This window comes from Centrocercus urophasianus, unplaced genomic scaffold (assembly GCF_019232065.1).
Source record: "Centrocercus urophasianus isolate 14NV4802_14NV808 unplaced genomic scaffold, USGS_Curo_1.0 seq_13, whole genome shotgun sequence".
Lineage (NCBI taxonomy): Eukaryota > Metazoa > Chordata > Aves > Galliformes > Phasianidae > Centrocercus > Centrocercus urophasianus.
The window spans coordinates 53,280,070-53,300,363 of NW_024884475.1; positions in this window are offsets into that span (position 1 = coordinate 53,280,070).

The window sequence follows — 20,294 nt, forward strand, 5'->3', positions numbered from 1 at the left end:
TAACTTCTATCACCTAGGGCAAAATGTACTTGTGGACTGAAAGTGTGAAATTGAAGTTCTGCCTTCAATTTTGCTTTATTACATAAAATACTTTTAAGAGCTTATTTCGAGATGCATTACAAAAAATATATTTTGTGTAAGTCATTCTAAAGTTAACTAGAAATGTTTGGGGAAGATCTATTAAAACTCCTGGTTCTGAGCTCAAACAACAAAGGATCAACACAATGAACACATTTATGTGCAGCAGTGAAATCAGACCACTCCATCAGCAAGTTGGTAGCTGATATAATACATGATACAAATAACATAATAGAAAACCAATTAGATAATTTCTACCCACTGTCCTTTATTAACTGTCACCAAGGTAAACGTCCATTCTCTCTAAAAGATGTTAAAACAAAAAGAAAGAAACTAAGTAACCAATTTTTTCATGGATTTCTCTAAACTTCCAACAATGTTGGTTTCAAATGTTTACTTTCCTTACACCCTTGTAACAACGAATCTATTGAAATATAAAGTTCTAAGTAAAGATTTCACAGTTTTTATAGCTTTCACGCAATTAAGTTTTCTATTACTTGCAACTCTAAAAGTAGAAAAGCACTAAAGTGATAATCATTTTCATCTGAAAAGGTCTGATTACTGAAAGTTTACTGTAAGAAATTCTTATAGCTCTTAATTATTTGGCCAGGCATTGACAATTTTTTTTCCTCATGAAGTTAACATATTTTTCCAGTTTGTCTCTCCATTTACAGTAAGGTTTTGTGGTTTGGGTGATTTTTTTTTATTTTTATTTTTATTATTTTTTTTTTTGTTATCCAGTGACAGAGAAAGGTAAAGCAGTTGTATTCGTACATCACATCACATTTCAGATTGCTAGGACATCAGGATACAATCTGAACTGTAAATTCTCTCCTCAAATATGCATTCACAATGATAAATATTCTAATCAGGTATACTTAATCTGCTTTTTTACTTCCACCAATGACACGCCAAAGATGTCAGAGAAAACACATTTTAGAAGTTAAGGAATAAACAAATCAAAATCTACACATTTTTATTTCTTTAAGTGACAGAACTCCCTTTTCTTCTCTGAAACATGAATAGTTGTTCTCCTTCCCCACACTGCATGTGCATTCACTGCTGAATGTATGCAGAAGCAGTGACCATTATAGCAGTTCAACTTCACTTTTTAAGGGATCAATACAGTGGTTGATGCTTTTGGAAAAGACACATCCCCTAATACAGTCAAATTTTTATTAACCAGTACAGGTTCAAACCAAATTATAAAGTGACAAAGTTACTTTGTATTCAGTTATTTCTCATTAAAAACAAACTCCCATTCCTATGAATCCATACATCTTTCCAAGGAAGAAAGAAAAAGAAGTAGATGCTGAAAGTAATCTGAGCAGGTTCATAAAAGCTGAAAAATGAAATGCTTCAATTAACTGTTTTCACTTCCTCCACTTCAGATCAGTATATACAGGTACAGTGCACTGAAGGATAGACCAAGCACAATGATCAAATACATAACTAGCTTAAGGCAATACAATCATTTCTGCTCCTCAGACTAAATCAGTAACATTTGTATTTATATTAAGATGTTTCTAGATTTAAGGTATTGAGACGCATCTCATCTCTATGGTAGTAGGTCGCTGTAAAAGTAATACCTCCTATTTATTTCAATAGAAACAATATCAGACACAAAAAAAGCACAATAACACTATTTGATAGAACAAATTCTCAGATGCAAACCACCATGATCAGTTATACATTTTCCCCAGTGATGAGTAAGATGCTCTTAAAAATCTGCATCAGTGGAGGTGACTCACTGTTGATGTCACTACTGCTAAAACACACCACCCATCACCTCACTGTGTTCACATCCAATGTTTGGCCTCCATTTACATTCAGCAAGTACCAACAAATGTCAACAGGTGCCATTTTTTTCCAAATAGAGGTACTCAATGACATACCTTTGCACACTCAGCTGCCATTTTGTCCGACTGCCCCCTTATTACTGTCTGTCACATGGCAGCAAAATGTAATAGTTGTGGGAAGGCTCAAGCTCTACTGTCATACCACCATCTGCCTATGACATCATTGTCCAACATAAAATAGGAGGCGTTACTTTTTGGGAAGATTTTAATTTTTTTTTTGGTATTACAAAGCAATATTTCTTCCTACTACTTAGCTCTGTCTAAATAGATGACAGTACAATCCATATTCATAGGGATCATGTACAGTTAAGTCCACTGATTTTGATTATCACTTCAGACAACTGAGTATCTATTAAAGTCTTGCCAGGATCACTAGAAAATGGAAATCACAGAAAAAAATAACTTTTTTTCTCTGAATTAATATTCATAACTTCACTTGCTATAGCATGATCTTCAATTTATATAGAAGCTAGACAACTCTTGCAAATCTATTTATTGCAGATCTTCCTGGAACAAGATCAGAGTCTGATCTAGAGTGTAGTTCTTGAGAAAATGGAAACAATACTGGGAACTCCAGTTGCAGAGTTTTTCATGGACTTCTCTATAAAAGAATTATAAATTTTAAAATGTCAGCACTGTGAGCTCCCTGGGATCAGATACTTCTTTCTCAGCTTATTCTCAGATAACACAAAAATGAGTAAAAGAGGGACTGCAGACCCACAGACAAATCTGTGAAACCCTCTTTGATTTCAGCTCACTCTCTCAGCCATGCATTTAAATACCCATCAATTTTAAATGGGTTTGGTTAAGTAGCACAAGGGAATAATCCAAGAAGTCTCAAGTTACACTGGAAATGGGAAGCAAAAGACCAGCAAGCATTAATTTCTAAGGAAATCTCATGAAATGGAAATAAGTCAGTTTAGCTGTAAAATCTAAAATGTTCTTGTAGGACTGCAATGCAAGTTTTATGTTATAAATGAATAAAAGTTTAGCATGGAGAATAAATGAAGTGAAATACAATGGACAGAGAATCCTATGAAACAAGTATGGAAATAATCCATATTTATCCTAGGGTGACAATTTAAAAAGACATGCTCATGATATATCTTTCCTCTCTTGGCAAGACCTCACTGCTTAAATCTAACATTAAAATGACTGTATAGTTTTATTTACAGTAAGCTGAAGACTCTGAGAGTCCATTCAGTGCTTTAATTTTCCAGCAATAAAATTACAGGGCACCAAGTCCAAAGGCTTTTATTTGTTTTCCTAGTTAGGGAAAGACATGTATGAAGATTATTTTTCTCTGGCCATTTCAGTGAGCAGATGCTACTTAACGTCAGTTTAGTGGGAAACCATATGAAAAACCTGAATTCTACTCTTTCAAGATATTCCATTTTCAAATATTTCACTCTGTATTAATAAAACAAGTATGCTCTCTGGTAGTTGCTCTCTTAAATCAGGTGGACATGTATAAAATCTTTTCAATGAACTTTAGTTATGATATGTATACATCAAAGCATTAATAAAAAAGTGATCAAGCAGCTGACTATCAAACCATTGCTTTACTCCAAAGATGAAGAAGTCTCTGACCAGGAGGCATTCACCATTCATCAGTATTGAATTTCAAAACCTCAGGAAAGCATGACTACAGCTTGTTGGTGGCTCTGCTGATTGATTTTGTGTCAACTTGACAAAATCTGCTACTAACCCTATGCAGCAAATCCCTTCTTGACATTACCCTATTTCTTTCACTGCACAGAAGTCTCTAGGAATAGACCCATCCAAATAAACAGTCTCTGATAGTTGAGGCAGAAAAGGGACACCCCTATGTTCCCAAATAGAGAAAATTTATTTCCTTCTGGAATCTCAGGAAATATCAGGAAAACATCCTCACCCACCACTGTCAGACACAAATTTTTTTTAGATAGTAGGCAGTGTTTTCAATGCTTCTTTTCAGATAATTTTACTAAGAAGGGAGCAGCTAAAGCATTCAGCTGAGATGTCAAAGCCAGAAACAACAACAACAAAAAAAACAATTATGCTTCAATAACTATATGCATTAAAAAAAAAAAAACAAAAACAAAAACAAAAACCCTGTTAATACTGAGCTGATAGGTAGAGAGATGATAATCACTCTACAAGAAAACAATGGACAACAGTCTACTGCCATTGTACATGATCAACACTTGGTAACAGAACATTAAAAAAAATAGGCTTGAAAGACTTGGTTCCTGCAAAGTATGGAATGAAATTCATTAACGTAAAGGAAGTCCCTGAACAGTAATTTCAGGGAAACAGAAGATATATACTAAATATTTAAAGTGTCTGTTACTTCACTGTTGATTGCCATTGTAGATGAGGTAGTAAGTGAACTTTAGATTATATGATCTGTAATCCCACCTCTTACGTCCCTGTCTTTACTTGAATAAACACTAAGTTGTCTCTAGAAATATTGTATCTCTTGAAAAACTGTACTAACATATCTTTTTCATCTCTTCCATACTCCTTGTGTTCCAGTCTAGTAATGTGAAATCTTTTACTATCCTTATTCCTTGAAGTGGTTACTCATTTTTGTTTAGGCCAGAAAATCTCAGTCCTCATTTCAGTTTCAATTCTGAAGCACAGCCAATAAAATACCTCCCTATCCTGGATCCCCATCCAAGATTCCAATTCTCTTCTGAATTTCAAGTTTTCCTTTTTGTGACACCTAGTCTTCTACTCCCACATTTCCTCTGGATCAATTCCTCACACCTTCAGCTTACATTTCTTAGCCTATCTATCCTTGAGTCTATACTACTATACACATTGTGGAACACATTTTCTTTAGCACTGCAGTCTCAGTTCTCTTTTAAGTTCCTTCGGAGAGAGAACTCTAGAAGAGTTGCTTTATGCTTTCCTTCATATTCTACCCATATCATCTTTTTTGTATAACCATTTCCATTCATTTTTTTCCATTACCTTCAAGTGTTCCTGACATTATTAAATTAGATATCTATCTCTCCTATGTACCAAACCTTTCATACCATTTGCTGCTGACCTGATGGTTCAGCCAGCTATCTATGAACTCTAGGCAACCTGTAGTTAAAAGTAAACTTCTCTGTCTACTTCTCTGCTTCCAGGACCTTGTAATAGTCATTTCACAAAGTTTTGGCCTCAATGTTTTCATTGTTTCTTTTCTTCCTGTCTTCATTTAGACCACATGTCAGCATGGGGACACCAAATATTGCCCTCCAAATGAAACTGGAGCGTCAGCAACAACTGGGGAGAAAAAAAAAAAAAAGAAAAAAGGAAAAAAAAAAAAAAGGAGTGGTGGTATTTCAGCAACTTCATTTAATACCAACTGCTTTGTGTCCTTATATGTCAGTTGAGCAGGTAGGAGTATCTAGGGAACTTAAGGCTTGTCAACTTGATCCCCAGGAAGGGGATGGACCAAATAATCATAGAAAGCATCTATTAAAGCATGGGAGACAAGAAGGTGAGGAAGTCTTCAGCACAGACTACCACACAAAGAGGCAATCGCTACTGATCAGCTCAGTAGCCTTCTATGGTAAGGGCTGATAGATGAACAGACAGCAGTGAATTTGTTTATCTCTAATTAGGCTCTCATAACACCTGTTACCTTGAGAAAAAAGATAAGAGACCAAAATGAATGCTGAAACAAAATGCTGGACTTACTCCGGGACAACTAACAAGCCTAAATTGGGCTTCCTAAAGGAAGGATTCAGAGTCATTGTGATAAATTGAAGAATATTCTGTAAATCATTGCTTATTGTTAAGAGCCTATTATTTCCATAGCAGAAGTCTTTCTTCTTTGAAGAAACAAAGAACATAGAATCTGAAGGTGAGGTACTTGTGAAGAAGTACAATCGTATAGATAATCATCATAAACAATCATATTAATAATAATAATCCAGAATAAAGCCTTTATAAAACTCAGAGATAAAATAACTGAATACGTAAAATGCAATGCACTACAGCTCTGGATTTAAATTAAATGTAATATCAATTTTCGGGGCTTTTTAAAGAAGAAAAGCTATCAGCTAGAACACTGATAATTGAAGCCTGATATTTTGTTGTCTTAACTACACAAATTAACAGAGATAAGACAAAGAATTACTGAACATGTTGAGGGAGTACAATATATAAGGACATATTATGGCTTATGTGAATAAGGGTGAAATATATATGGAGTGGTAAACCTATATTTTATTTACATGTACATATCTATGTATGTGTTACTATTTATATTTATAATGATACAGAAGTTTAAACAAGTTAAATATACCTCTATCTGTGAAAGTTTAGCTATAAAATGGATACAATTCTCTTTAAAGGAGCTTAAGAGGGAATAGCAAATCACTCAGCAAAACTAAAATGCTGTGCTGAAGTTCCGTTTTATCTGTCTGCAGAATAAATCTAAACAGATTTAGGACGAGAGAGGACAAAGGGTCACCAGAAGGATCAGGGACATGAACAATTTGGAACACGCCCAGGAGGTATAGCTCTCTCACAGAAGGTTGAGTGGCTCATAATCTCTATAATGGAAGAAGTATCAGTGGAGATGGGCAATTGGAGATGGGCAATGCTCATGAATCTTAGGGAATAATGCAGACTGAGACTGACCACAGCTGTTGCAAAAAAGTTAACTTTATCCCAACAAAAAGGGAGTGTGGCTTTTGTTTGAGATAAACAGATGTTATCAACTGAATGGATTAACAAGTTCTGCATTTCTCCCTGAGATCTTTGGAAGAAGAAACTGTGAATGTGGCAGAAGAGTGAAAACATGGTTCAGCCCAACAAAGTTTATAAAAGCTAAAAAACTACCAAACAAATTTTAAAGACAGCAGCAGATTTGAGCTGGCTTCAACCCACAGATACCTTCCTGGTGACTGAGGACATCCAGCATCATGATGACAGCAAAGCACAGATATATAGGTGATTTCTACTGTGATCTGATGGAGTCCTTTCAGTATCTAAAGGCAAGCTACAGAAAAGAAGAGGACAGACTCTTTAGAAGGGTCTGTGGTGACAGGACGAGGAAATTGTTTCAAACTGAAAGAGGGTAAATGTAGAGTGGATATGAGGAAGAAGTCTTTGACAGTGAGGGTGGTGAAGCACGGGAATAGGAAGCCCAGAGATGCAGTAGATCTGACCTGGCTGTGGATGTCCCTGCTCATTACAGGGGAGTTAAACTAGATGACCTTCAAAGGTCTTTTCCAACTCTGAGGATTCCATGATTTTAAGTATAAATTGCAAATGTTATATTCTGCTTGTATGATGTCTTTAGTACACTGCTGTTTCATTTTTCTAAATCAAAGTCTCACATACTTAAAATATCTTCATCATACACATTTTATATGGTCCACACATGCAAAATTCTAAAGAATCTGATCAAAGAGCATTGGACTCTGATATTAATTGGCGTAATTCACAGCACTATTTTGAAAATGAGCACTAATTATTGCGTTGATAACATTTCAACAATAATGGAATTCCTGGTTTAAGGAGGTAGTCATGAACAAGAGCCTAATAAAGATGACCCACAACAATTAGGAAGAGTAGTGATAAGACCATCTGCAGAGACAAACACTACAATTAAAGGGGAAATAAATTCTTGTGAATAGTAACAAAGGCAGGAGAAAAACTAGCCTGTAATTTTTATTTTTCAATTTTTTAAGGAGAAGGATGGAAATATCATTTGTGGGGTTGCTCATGGATAGAATATTGAGCTGATCCCAGTGATAGTTAGAACAAATATGAACAATTGGAAGGCTTTAGGAAGGTAAAGAAAGAAAAGCAGGCTTGTGATGACTGCTAGGAGATTGCAAACAGCACTGGAGAGGTGACATGCCTATTTGGAAAAAACTGAGCATGACTGAAGAAAAGGAATTGAGAAGGAAGTGAAAAGAGGAAGCAAGTCATCTGGTCTGGGATATTGAGAAGTATCTGTCAAGCAGCCCTGTGTCTTACCTACACCCCTCAAAGGGGGACAAACCTGTAAGTGTTGATGCCATATTTGCGTCTAATTAACTTTCATAGTCAAGGGTTCCTGACTCCTAATCCTGGCTAAGAAAGAAATGAAGTGACATCCTGACGTCCCAATGTTAAGTAGATATAAGAGATAGAGATCTGAAAAAGATAAATAATCTGCTTATGATTAAGAAGCAGAGAGTGGAAGTAAAGGTCAATTTTTATAATGGTACGTGATCAGCAGCAGAATCCTGCAGTCTGGATATTTGACTTTGAAATAAGTGATCTGAAAAAGCAGTTGAGCAGCAAGATGATAAAAGTTGCTTGATGATAAAAAGCTATACAGGGCAGCAAGGCTGGGGGCAGGCTGACAAATTGCAGAAACACTCCTTAAGAGCATGAAAAACTGGGCAGTGGAACAGCAGCTGAAATTCAGTGTGGACAAACTGAAGATGTCATCAGATTAAAGAAACAAACAACAAAAATTTTTCCCAACTTCACAGATAAAATGTCAGTTGCTTGTGTGACTAATTTTTTCCTGGAGTGAAAACAGGACACCACTGAACAGCAGCCAACAAAGTGCAAACTACATTTAGAGTTCTTGTCAAAGAACTGCGAGATGGAAATTATTTAACTGTAGAAATCCACATTTCACTACTGTGTCCATTTTTGACCTCCCATCTCTAAAGAAACATATTAGTGTTGAAGATGATAGTAATGACAGAGAAGCACCGAGCTTTTGTTTTCTTTCTCTCTCTATCATGAGAAAATTATACGGTATATTATTCTAGGTAACTGTAGAACAAATTTTAATATCCTTAGTATTAAAAGATTAAATTATTACTTTATTAGAAAACAAATGCCTATAACTTATCTCAACTTTCCAGTTTTCTGTAATGCTAAATGAAGGAATGGCACTGTTTTTCACACTGGTACAGTAGTGCTTACTCTCTGGTGGGTCTCAGCTCTTCAACTTACATATGCAAGTAAATGACAATCTTCCACTTTCTTTCTACAGCAGGCTGTAGTTCAAATTCTTTGTTTTAAAGACATCTCAGATGGAGAATTAACATCATTTAAGTACAAGACTAGTTACCCACTCAGTGGCACACTGCATCACATACTGCCTTGCACTAGATTAAAAACAACAACAAAATAATCAAGAAAAACACATCACACACAAAACCAAAGGAACACAAAGAGGAGGAAGGGCTCTGATCTAGCTGCAGATGTCTCTACTCATTGAAGGGCAGTAGGATTAGATGACATTTAAAGGTCCCTTCCAACTATTTTATTGGACTCCAGCAAAGACAAAATACACTACACAAATTTGCTCCATCACAGGTAACTCCGATATTCTACGTAAGCAGTGAGTAAATTGAACACCTGCCTTCTGTAGGACTTCTGCATTTTTTTTTTCCCTCACAAAGGACCTGAATAAAAATAGTCTCAGTGCTGTGGGGGTTTGTTGGTTCTAATGGCGCGAAGATTTCTTGGAAGGCTTGAATAGTTGACGAAAAGACTGTCTGTTACAACAAACAGTTATGTAGTAAGGATTCCACCAGAATGAGCTAAAAATACATCTAAACTATAGGAATCAACTGCTGAATTGAGATGTTTCCCCTTGTATGGCAAAACAACGATGTGAAGTGAAGTTCTTACCTTAAGGTGAGACTGAGATTCCCTTCAAATGAGCTTGCAAGTGAGTAATAACCAAAGCAAAGTTATTTCAAAAGACTGGTATGAACTCTGTGTTAAAATCTTGAAATGAAAGAAAGCCCAAGATATCTCTTTGTATGTCTCTTTTGCACTGAAAGTAAAGCCTCCTATTTATTTCCATGGAAATGACAGCAAAGAGCACAACAACACTATTTGATAGAGCCATTCCATAACGGCAAAACATTGGTTTTCAACATATTCGCTACCTCTAGCTGAGCATTTTCACTAGTGATGAAAAAGAGCCTGCATGCCTGCCAGACTGCCCATCTACTGCCATCTGCCAAATGACCACAAAGCATAATGGAATATCGGTGGGAAGGTTCAACCTCTACTGCCACACCACCTACATCTGCCTCTGGCATCATTGGCCAACATAATGAAATAAATTACTTTGAGAGCAGCCACTGTAATATACCAGTCTATGTAGCAATTCAAGGAAGTTCTCTTCTAATCTGTAAAAGAATGTGGATAGCAACTCTACTGTAGCACAGAGAAAAATTCTTACTATTGCACTTTGTGACTAGATTGTTGCCAGATACTACAAATTTACGTGTGTCTCAAACAAAATTGCTCCCAATGACTTCTCTCCCTTGGTACTGTATCAAGGTGGCTGCTTGTTGAACATATTGGACTACCATTTGAATAAACAATAGCTCTATATTTATTCTAATAAGTCAGAACACTTGAGAACTCTGAACGTATAACTGAAGGATTATACACGTCTGCAAGAGAATTCTACATATCAAAAGCCTGCTGCAACCTCACAATATGTAATTCTACCTGTCAAATCAGAATCTACATTTCCACCAAGACTTTTCAAATTCTTTAATACGTCTGCTACAGAAATTGCAATATACGTGGCTTTAACGGGATTTGCTTCCCTTTGAGGATTTTTTCGACTATGTTACTTAGAACAGCAAGCATCAGGCACACAGACGATTCTCTTTTAAGGCTACAACACATGGAATTCAATGAGATTTGTAGAAATAGGTCTTTACACATGAGGAGGATCACACCTATTCCTCAAAAGTGTTTTGATAACATATACTAATATTATATATTCAAATAAAGTAATAATAGAGTTGTTTATATATGCATCAATTAATAGTCTATATTAAATTACCTCAGTTAGTGTCTTTCTCAGAACTTTGTTTCTGACAAGCTCTTCTATTTTGCACACTGTAGATGGGAGAAAACTTCTTCCTAGTGTTCTGTCTGTGATAATAATACTTAAATGACATGAAAGAGCACCATGTATTTGAATATTAGTTTCTTATCTTCTTTGCTTACTTATTCATAATTCTCCATTCTATCTATATGGATACATAACATGGCTCACTATTTTTCTGACTGTATTCCAATCTTGTCAACAATCATTGCTGCACCTTTTCTCTTCATCTTTCTAAATATGTACTTTCCTGAAAAGTTTTAAATTGTAACTATATCTTAACTGCAAATTCAGGGGTTGTATAAGAAATTTCTCTTTCACATTGTGTTATTATAATGAGCTTTTGTCTTATTGAAGGAGATTCACTTTTTGGCCCTTAAAATTGCACAATCTACAGATACTTCATAACCATGAACATGGGAATCATCACATGGGAAGATGAATGAAATGTGCAAATACTATAAATATGAAACTGTGCAATACTATAAATATAATTTGAAAAAAGCAGGTGTCCCATTACACTCATACACTAGATACGGACTGTTAACTTAACCATTTCTTGTCATATAGATACTTCCTTGAACCATACTTAAGAAAACAGCATAGAAATAGCATTATTTGTGTTTTGGGAAAAGAGATTTTATGGCACATTCCAATTAAATGTGTAGTCACTGGAGCATTCATTTGACAGATTATAATCTACTATTCATTATAAGTTTAGTTGTTTCAGAGCTATAATTGCAGAAAAGGTTTTAAAGTATTTTCTTCTGTTCTGAAGTGGAAAAGCAATATTTCATTAGTTTCTGTGTAACTTAGCTGAAAAGAGCTGATCAAGAGTTATCTGGCCAAACTGAAACAATTCAGAAAGTTTTCACTTCTGATTAGAAGGAATTAAAATGAAATCTTAATTATACTGATTGTCACAGCTCTCACCAGCTCACTCTTCAGTTAAGATAGCTAAAAAGCTTTTTGATTGCTCATGTACCTTCTATATTCTCTAACATACACAGGCAGCTAATTTGCTGCTGCACAGTTCTCTGCAAAACTTCAACAAACATGTTTTTCCAAAGCCAAAGATTTGTGTGTGCATATGTATGCACACACACATACACACTTGTCATATCTTTTAAGATTGGAGGAGGTGGGAGAAGAAAGAGGGAAACATGCCTAAAGTCACTAGGAGTGGCAGGGAAGTCTCCAAAACCCTAAAGTGGGATATTCTATCTCAATAATTGTTTTGAACTATAACGATGTAGGTCTTGCATCTCATTCAGACATTGTTCAATTAGAAAGAAGGTTGTTTTCCTTCAACTTTAAGCATCAAGATAGTTCTGCAAGCTACAGTCTGCAACTTTGAAGTGGAAATGAAACTTTGAAATTTGTTTCTAAAACAATGCCTGCAATGAATTATCCCTTTTTAACTTGACTAATTAGCTTTCACTTCCCCTGAGTCCTTCTCTAGTCATTTCTTTTAACTTCAATGTCACCCTTACAGGATGATACAATTGATCCACATACAAACCCACTATCACAAGTAGGCTCATGTTTCAGTGATTATGACAAAGAAAGAGAGGAAGTAAACCACTAACAGCACTGTTAGTTTGACAGGCGTAATAAATGAAGAGTCTTAAAAATAAATAATGTATATCTGCCAGCAGATAGCAATCCTAGAATTATTTTAGGTCCATGGCACCATATCTTTAGATGAACATACACTGATTTTACTTTTAAGGACACACATTTGGATCATATACACATTTATTATACATGGCACAGAAAGTGACATAAATATTCTTTTACACTTCAGTTAGAACAGCATTCATGTTGCTCTAGCCTATTTTCTATTATTAACTTTCAAAAAGGTCAGTAATTTCTTTCTTATATATTCATACTGCTTTCTTACCCATGCAGAGCCTTTTCTACAAAGAATACTTCTAATTTACATTTAGGGTTCTCTCTCACAAGTATACATTTTCCTGAGAGCAAGTGACTTAACAGTCCAGAAACCAACTTACGTTTTTGTAGCCAATTCATTTAGTTGTTGCAAGGAATTATTCTTTTGTTTTATCAGTTTAACTTATTTTCTCAACTTAAATGGTCTAAGAAGAGACTTTGGTATAGAGCAATTCATCTCTTCTAATATAAAAATGGAAAAAACATCCACAATAATGATAATTTCAGTCATTAAGTTAGTAGAAACTAGTAAATTACTCATTTCATCTTTTGTACTCCAACTAGCCACTTTTGAAATCTGTTATTGACTTACAGGATTTATAATTTTAATCATACACTGTTATTTCTGGATTTTTGAGAGAATGACTTAACTTCACATAAGAGGCTTAAGCAACTTTTTAAATGCAAACTGCCCCATGAATCTGGAAAAAGGAGGATGCTTCAGGGTTTCTAACTCCACATGTGCCTAATAGAGAAGGAGACAAAGTCATTTCTTCTCATGCATGCAAAGACATTCCTCCCTCTTTTGAAATTTTAGGAACAATCTCTCTAGAAAAAAAAAAAAACTGTTCTCAATAAAATTAGTGAAAAGCAAATGAACATAACATATGAACACGAAATAAAGTTGGCATCCAAAAATAACTTTTTTTCTCCTTTGCAGTTTTCTCTCAGAATTTAGAGCAATGCTTCCCTTCAGCTCAAGATCCTAACATTTAATGTATCACTGTGAGACTATTTCACCTGTACTGAAGCCTACACTGGTCACTTCTTGCTGTTAAAGATGCTAAACTAAGACTGCTGTGTTGTGACAGTGTTTGGGTTCAAACATGTTTAAGTCGTACATCAGGTGCAGTTGTTCTCTAGGAAAGAGAATTCATGTCTGGTGTCGAACACTAAGGAGCAAAAGAGTTTGAGTTTCCAAAATGAAACTAGATGCCTTTCTTGGAAGCACATATGATTCAATAATAATAAAAAAGACTGTTAAGCAATTGCCTGTTAAGCAATTGCAATACAGAAGCTAACTCCTAACTGTAGCTTTTTGCCTCTAGATTTGCCAGAATGTTATTCTGTCGGCAGTGTATTCAGGTACAGAGTTTTTCCCTGCTTGCTTAGACTTCCACTCACTCATGCAGCCTGTTCCCATTAAGCCTCCTCTGCTGTGCTGGTCCAGAAGGTTGCACGGCTCAGGTCTGAGAGATGAAGCCCCATTTTGAATGTGAGCTGCTGTTCCTCAAGTGAGGAAACCTTAAGGAGCTCTATTAGTATAAAAAAATATTGCCAGGAAATCAGATAATGGGAGAAATAAGAGAAGTCTGGCAAAATAACTATGTGCTAATAGGAGGTGAAAATATAGAAACAGAGCACAGAGACCAATGTTTTAGCAAAAATAATCAGGCGTATAGTAAGGAAGATGGTATGCGAACATGTGGGAGTAAACATGAAAACCAATAAACTGTGTGGGTTTGTTGAAAAAGTCTCTTGTAGATCATGCTGAAAGAATCTAATATCTGACTTGCGCGTATGTTTGTTTCAGATTTCACTCTAGAAGAGGAGCAGCACACACTGAAACTGAATCGAGTTCATCTTAGAATGTGAGAGCATTAGAGGGTTACAACGTAGTGCCATAAAATAGTGACCTTTGGGCATCCACAGGGATTTAAATGCAGTGCACTGTAGTACGCTCCAACTATTGCAATAGACCTGCATGTGTTTCAGAGATCAATACACTACTAAGGGGATACAGAGAAGCAGTAACTATTTTTTTTTATTTTTTGCATATGTAAATACGCAAAATATCCCCATGAAACCCATATTTACTGCATGCACTACCTTCCCTTCGCTGCACAATAATTACCAAATACCGAAAAAATCCAGAAGATTTGGCATGGCTCAGTAGAAATGTCACAAATCTATATTGTTTTAAATGTAGATAGTTTTTAGTTCCAAACTTTTACATGCTGCCATATACAGAAATGACTTTAGTCACCAGGGAAATATAATTGCTTACACTGCACACAGATCACATACATTGTGACAGTGATAAAGAATAGCACATTCAACAGAAACAAAGGCATTTGAAGCTGTTAAAATCTAAACAACATATAAAAACCTCCAACTACAGTGTTTTGATGGCAAATTCTTCATTCTTTTAATTTTTAGAAGCGAATATTTCAAGATATTATCTCAGTAGAACGTCAGTTTCACAAAGCTCTATGTTACTTGGGGAATTTTATATCACTGCACGTAAACAGAAAAATAAACCTTTAGCAGCAGATTTGTTTCATAATTATCTATAAAAGCATTAAATCAAACTATGCTGATCCACTTGGTTTTGTCATAGGTGGAACAGGAACTTAGAGTACACAATACAATTCCAACCAGAAGTAGTAAAATGAGTCACAAAACACATTGAACTAGATGAAGACAAATAAAGAGTTCAACTAAATATAATTGGAATACTACTGCAAAGTGTTTGTATACTGTTACAGCAACAAAAAAGATCTGTTTTTAGAAAAAAAGGAAGTTATGTACCTACAAAGAAGCCTTCAGAGCAATTGGTTCAAGTAGTTTTTGTTGGTATAGAATGGTCTCATACACCATTTTGTATTATTTCTGCTTTCTGGAAAAGGCTGGAAAGCATACAAATTTTTTCAAGACTGCCACTGAGTGCTAGGCAGCATAAATGAAATTACATCTGCACCCCACAGATCAAAATGTAAAGTTCACAGCAAAAATACGGACTGAAGAACAATAAAGGAGTGTAAAAACATCTCTTCATCTTCAAGACAAAAAAGAAAAAGCAAGCACATGAAGGAAGTTTACGAGACTACCACTGACGTTCATTATTTCAATGTCATTTCCCCCTCCTATTGAAAGGAACACTTTATATAGTATATTTGTGAACCAATATACATTGCTTTCTTGTCTCAGCTGTTTCAAAAGGAATAATCTGTGCAGTAAGCAAAGAGGAACCCAAATGAGGTTTCTTAATTCCATTTCAAATGTATGGTGAAGGTCTTACTGACTGAAAAGTACTGTAATCTTCAAGTACAGCCCCACAACACTGTAATGAGTTTCACAGTTACTATAGAGTTCTTCTGCACAGTCTCATCAAGAAGTGGGATGCTTAATTACATTAGAGAAAGAATATTCTGTAATAAAACACATATCATGATTCAGCTTGAGCATTCCTTCCTGATTAACATTCATCACTTCCTGATTTAACTCTAGTTTGTAGCTGCACCACACTGAAAGGGTAGCAGCATTTTGTTCTGTTCCAGAAAGTGGATTTGACAAAGATTAGATGTCGAAGCCGATGGAGCAAACTGAAGCCATAAGAACAACTATGGAACACAGCTGTAGAAAACCCAGACATCCTTAAAAGAATTTTTCAAATTGACTACCTATTTTAAAATTAAAATAAAAATAAACAGTGTACTAAAAGTATTTGTTTGTGCAAACAAGTAAATACACCTCTTACTTAATATTAACAGAAAACATAGGAAGGAATGGAGCCAAGTCTTAAATTCTTCTTATTTGTAATTCAATAAAACTAGTGTAGAATAAAATTCAGTCAAATGCTCTCTGCCTAAAATATGATCGGGAAACAAGAAAACACAAAATTCAGTTACTCATATGAGAAAAAAGACTCAGGCATTGAAATAACACTTCCAATTTATCCTTCCTGAAGGAAAATATAGAATTATTCTTAATCCTGTAGATAAATTCTAAAAATACGCAGAGAACTGCAATGACTATATCCACAAGAGAGTCAGTGGCTTCGAAATGGAAGAATGAAGGGAATATTAGTCTCAGTTGATTGGTGTTTCTTTCATTTTGATTTTTTTTTTTTTGAACTATTATTGACATATGTTCACAAGAATTAACAACCTCCTGAAGAGGGACTGTCAACAACATTAAGGTTCTGTAAATTATTAGGTTAATTCTGCTTGTGGGTCAGTGTCTGTACTGTGCTTGTTTGGGATTGCCTGTGTTATTTATTTATCATCTGGATACATCACTTCCTAGATTGAAGGTGGGTGCAAGTCACAAAAGAAAAAATATTAAATAAGAAAAATAAATTAAGCCAACTCCCTGTGTTAATAGAAATACCTGTTGATACAGAATTACTAACTGCTAAAGATGACATTCCTTAATCTTAACAGTAAAATAAATAATAATTAGGCTTATGGCTATCCTACTGACACCTACAATTCCTTGTTAGCCCCTATCAGTTATTCTACAGACACCGAAGATGACAAGATGATAGAGAAGGATCCTAGCAAAGCAAACATAAGAAATTTCTTATACAGGAAAGCAATTATAGTAGTATTTCCCAATTATCCTGAATTCTGTGATAGAGAAAAATTTTTGACAGATGCTATTATCTCCTTCATATTCTTTTCAGTGGTAAATGATCTCTTTGATCATAGTACATAAGAGAGTATCTTACATGTCCAACAACTCTTCTAATTGCAACTAGAATATCACCTACTAGATTGGAAAACAAACCAAGAGTTGTCCCAAAGCAGAGTAATACATTTGAAAAAGATGTGCTCTGAATACATATTTTTTCCGCAACATAAAATGGTAAAATGAATGAGAAACAAATAAATACTTCAAGGAAGTGAACAGCTTTTTTTCTTTTCTTTAACTACAAGCGTGCAAGAAAGCTCTATGACTATCTGACCTTCCTTAAACACTCGCTAACATGCTAGAAATAATGGGCATGCATTTCTTTTCTCAAAGTAGGAGAAGAACATGAGATATTTGATAAAAACAAATTATCAGTTGCAAATGTGCAGCGCATAGCACAACTTCCAATCTGTCAAAGCTCAGATGAGTCAAGACACACCAGTCCAAGGACAGAAGCACTGAAGACTAAGACTGCTCTTAAAAAATCATAATCCTGTCTTTCTCCCACTATAACTTAAAGTATTTACTTTATAAAGCCCGAGAGCTAACAAAACTGTTTTATGATCTTCACACAAAAAAAGACTTACTTTTTAAGTGGGTAGGTATCTCTGAGTTGATAACTTATGTAAAAGACATCCAGCTTCATAAAATTTGGCTTCAGCAACTGTTTCTAAAAACAAAACTCCTGTACCTCTGAGCTTCCACAACTTTCCTAAGTCAAGCAAGTAGGGGACAAATTACCCCACAGTATGTCTTATTTAATCTGACCTTTTGCATGATTGAGCTTTTTCTACCTGCATTTGGTCTCTTTCTAAAATCTTTGAGTGACCTTTATTTTTTCTGAACTAGATTTTCTTTCTGGCACATGTTAAACATTTTATGAAACTACATGAAACAGTGTAGTGATAAGTGCAGAAAGGCAGGTGATGGAAATTTAAATTAACAGCATGCATATAACCCTTGACATTTGACAAAAGATCCATCTACCTTACCTAACTAAGTAAAGAACCATCTCTAGAAATGATTTGTAAACCCAAATAAAAGCTTAAATGAAAATCATTGATTCACATAATTATAGATTTAGGGTATGCTGGAAAAAAAAAAAGGGGGGGGGGGGGAATTAAAACAGGAGTATGATTGATGCGCTGCATCAAAATGTATTCCTTTGAACACAGGAGTGGCTCAGAAACAGACCTAGAAGTTAAAATGAGTACAGTTCATTATACTAAAAATTTAGAGATTGATTTTTGACTTTCTATTTTATATGGACATGAATATACTATATCTAAATTTCTGTGAAATTTGTTTAATTAGATAGGATGCAGGTTTAAGAGACTATATTAACAATATACTATATGCCAGAAAAACTTGCTTATTCAAAATCTTTACCTAAGCAGCAAAAGGAGACTGCATAAAGTACAATTAACAAATGCACAGTTAGAAGAAAGCCCAGGATGATGATTTACTGGTTTATAATTGGAAAGATTATTTGGTGGAAAGAGACAATCAAAAAATGAAATGCTCACCCGTATCCCAGGCTCACACTAGAAAATGGAGTCTAACAGAGGTGCAGCCAGGCTCTACCACTTCTGGTCACACAGCTGAATTGCCTTCACCTGTGCTCCATGGCTGACTCAATCCTTGCCTCAGGTGATCAATCAGAGGTTCAGGCCATGACTCAATAGTTCCCATACCCATAAAAACATAAATATCTTCAAGTGAACAGAGAGAATGTCCTGATGATTTTACTACCCTATAATCCTTCTCTCTTAACCTCACAGATCAAGTAGGAAGCCACGCTGCACAAGTGATAGCAGGTTCCCCTGTTCAATGCATAAGCAAACAGCAATTTGTTATGATTACAATTCCAGGGCAGAAGAAATAAGATTTTTTCAGATTGTATTTTACAAGAAAGACCAACTTGCCTGTACGCTCTTCAAAGACAGAATAAACAAATAGAATCTGCTACCTGGTATTTGTAGATAAGAAAAAGCATTTCATTCACTGGGAAAACACTGAATATCTGATTCAATATAGACAAAGGTTGCATTTAGCTCTTGAGAAATGGTATAATCAGTCTTCATCACAGTCTTTGTCAAATAAACTTAAGAATTTGCATTATAGATCTTTAGAAGTTTCTGCTTCTCTCCAGTAATCCTAAAACCTTTCTTGAGAGCTTCAATTTGCAATTTATGAACAGCACAGATGTCAGACTTACACCGTTAACATACCTACTGAAATCAGAATGGAGTACGGTAGGCCACGTAAAACATTTTAAAGAAATTTTCCCAGAACCATAAATGGAAATGCTGCGAGAGATTCCTACTTAGTAACATAAAGATTTGTTTCTCTACCAGTTTCTTGAACTCATTATGTCATCTGACTAAACCCCCACGTACCTAGAAACTGAGGAGGGACAAATTAAGGAGGGTGAAAGCCATCCCCCCTGCTTCACTGGTCAGGAGATTTTGCTCTCCTCTTCAAATGAATGATTCCAATATAAGTGTTACTAACACTAGGAAGGCTCACTTGCCTTCATTTATACTTCTTGTGAGAGATGAAGGATTAGGCTTTCTAGCTAGTTATACATAACTGTGTATCTGTGAGGCAAAGATTTCTACGTATGATATTCATCCTGTACCCTCAAATGTTGTTAAATACGTAAGTATTCTGCTAAAGGTTATCTGGGAAGCACAGAATAGCACAGAATAATATTTTCTAACAGGAATGTAGTTACAGGGACAGAAAAAGTTTTTAGGTCATTAATACTTATGTATAAAATATTTCTATACCACTTGCTTCCATCTTCCCTGCCTTTTTTTTTTTAAATAAGCTCTTAGTTACACACATTCTATTCAATGAAAATTCTCTCGAAAGCACAAATTTATTCTATAGGCACAGTTATTCCAAGATGGAAAACTCCATTTCACCTTCCTCTGAAAACACACAAGAAACGAAGCAGAATAAGAAACACCTATTAAAAAATCATTTGAAGTGAGAAAAGCAGCAGCAGATCTACTAGCTTTGTTAGCTAGATGAATACTAACATCATCTAAAGAAATTAAGAATCCCATAAAAAAGACTTAAAGCCTCAAGGAAAACAATTACCTGCATTATAGTAAATGGAAATT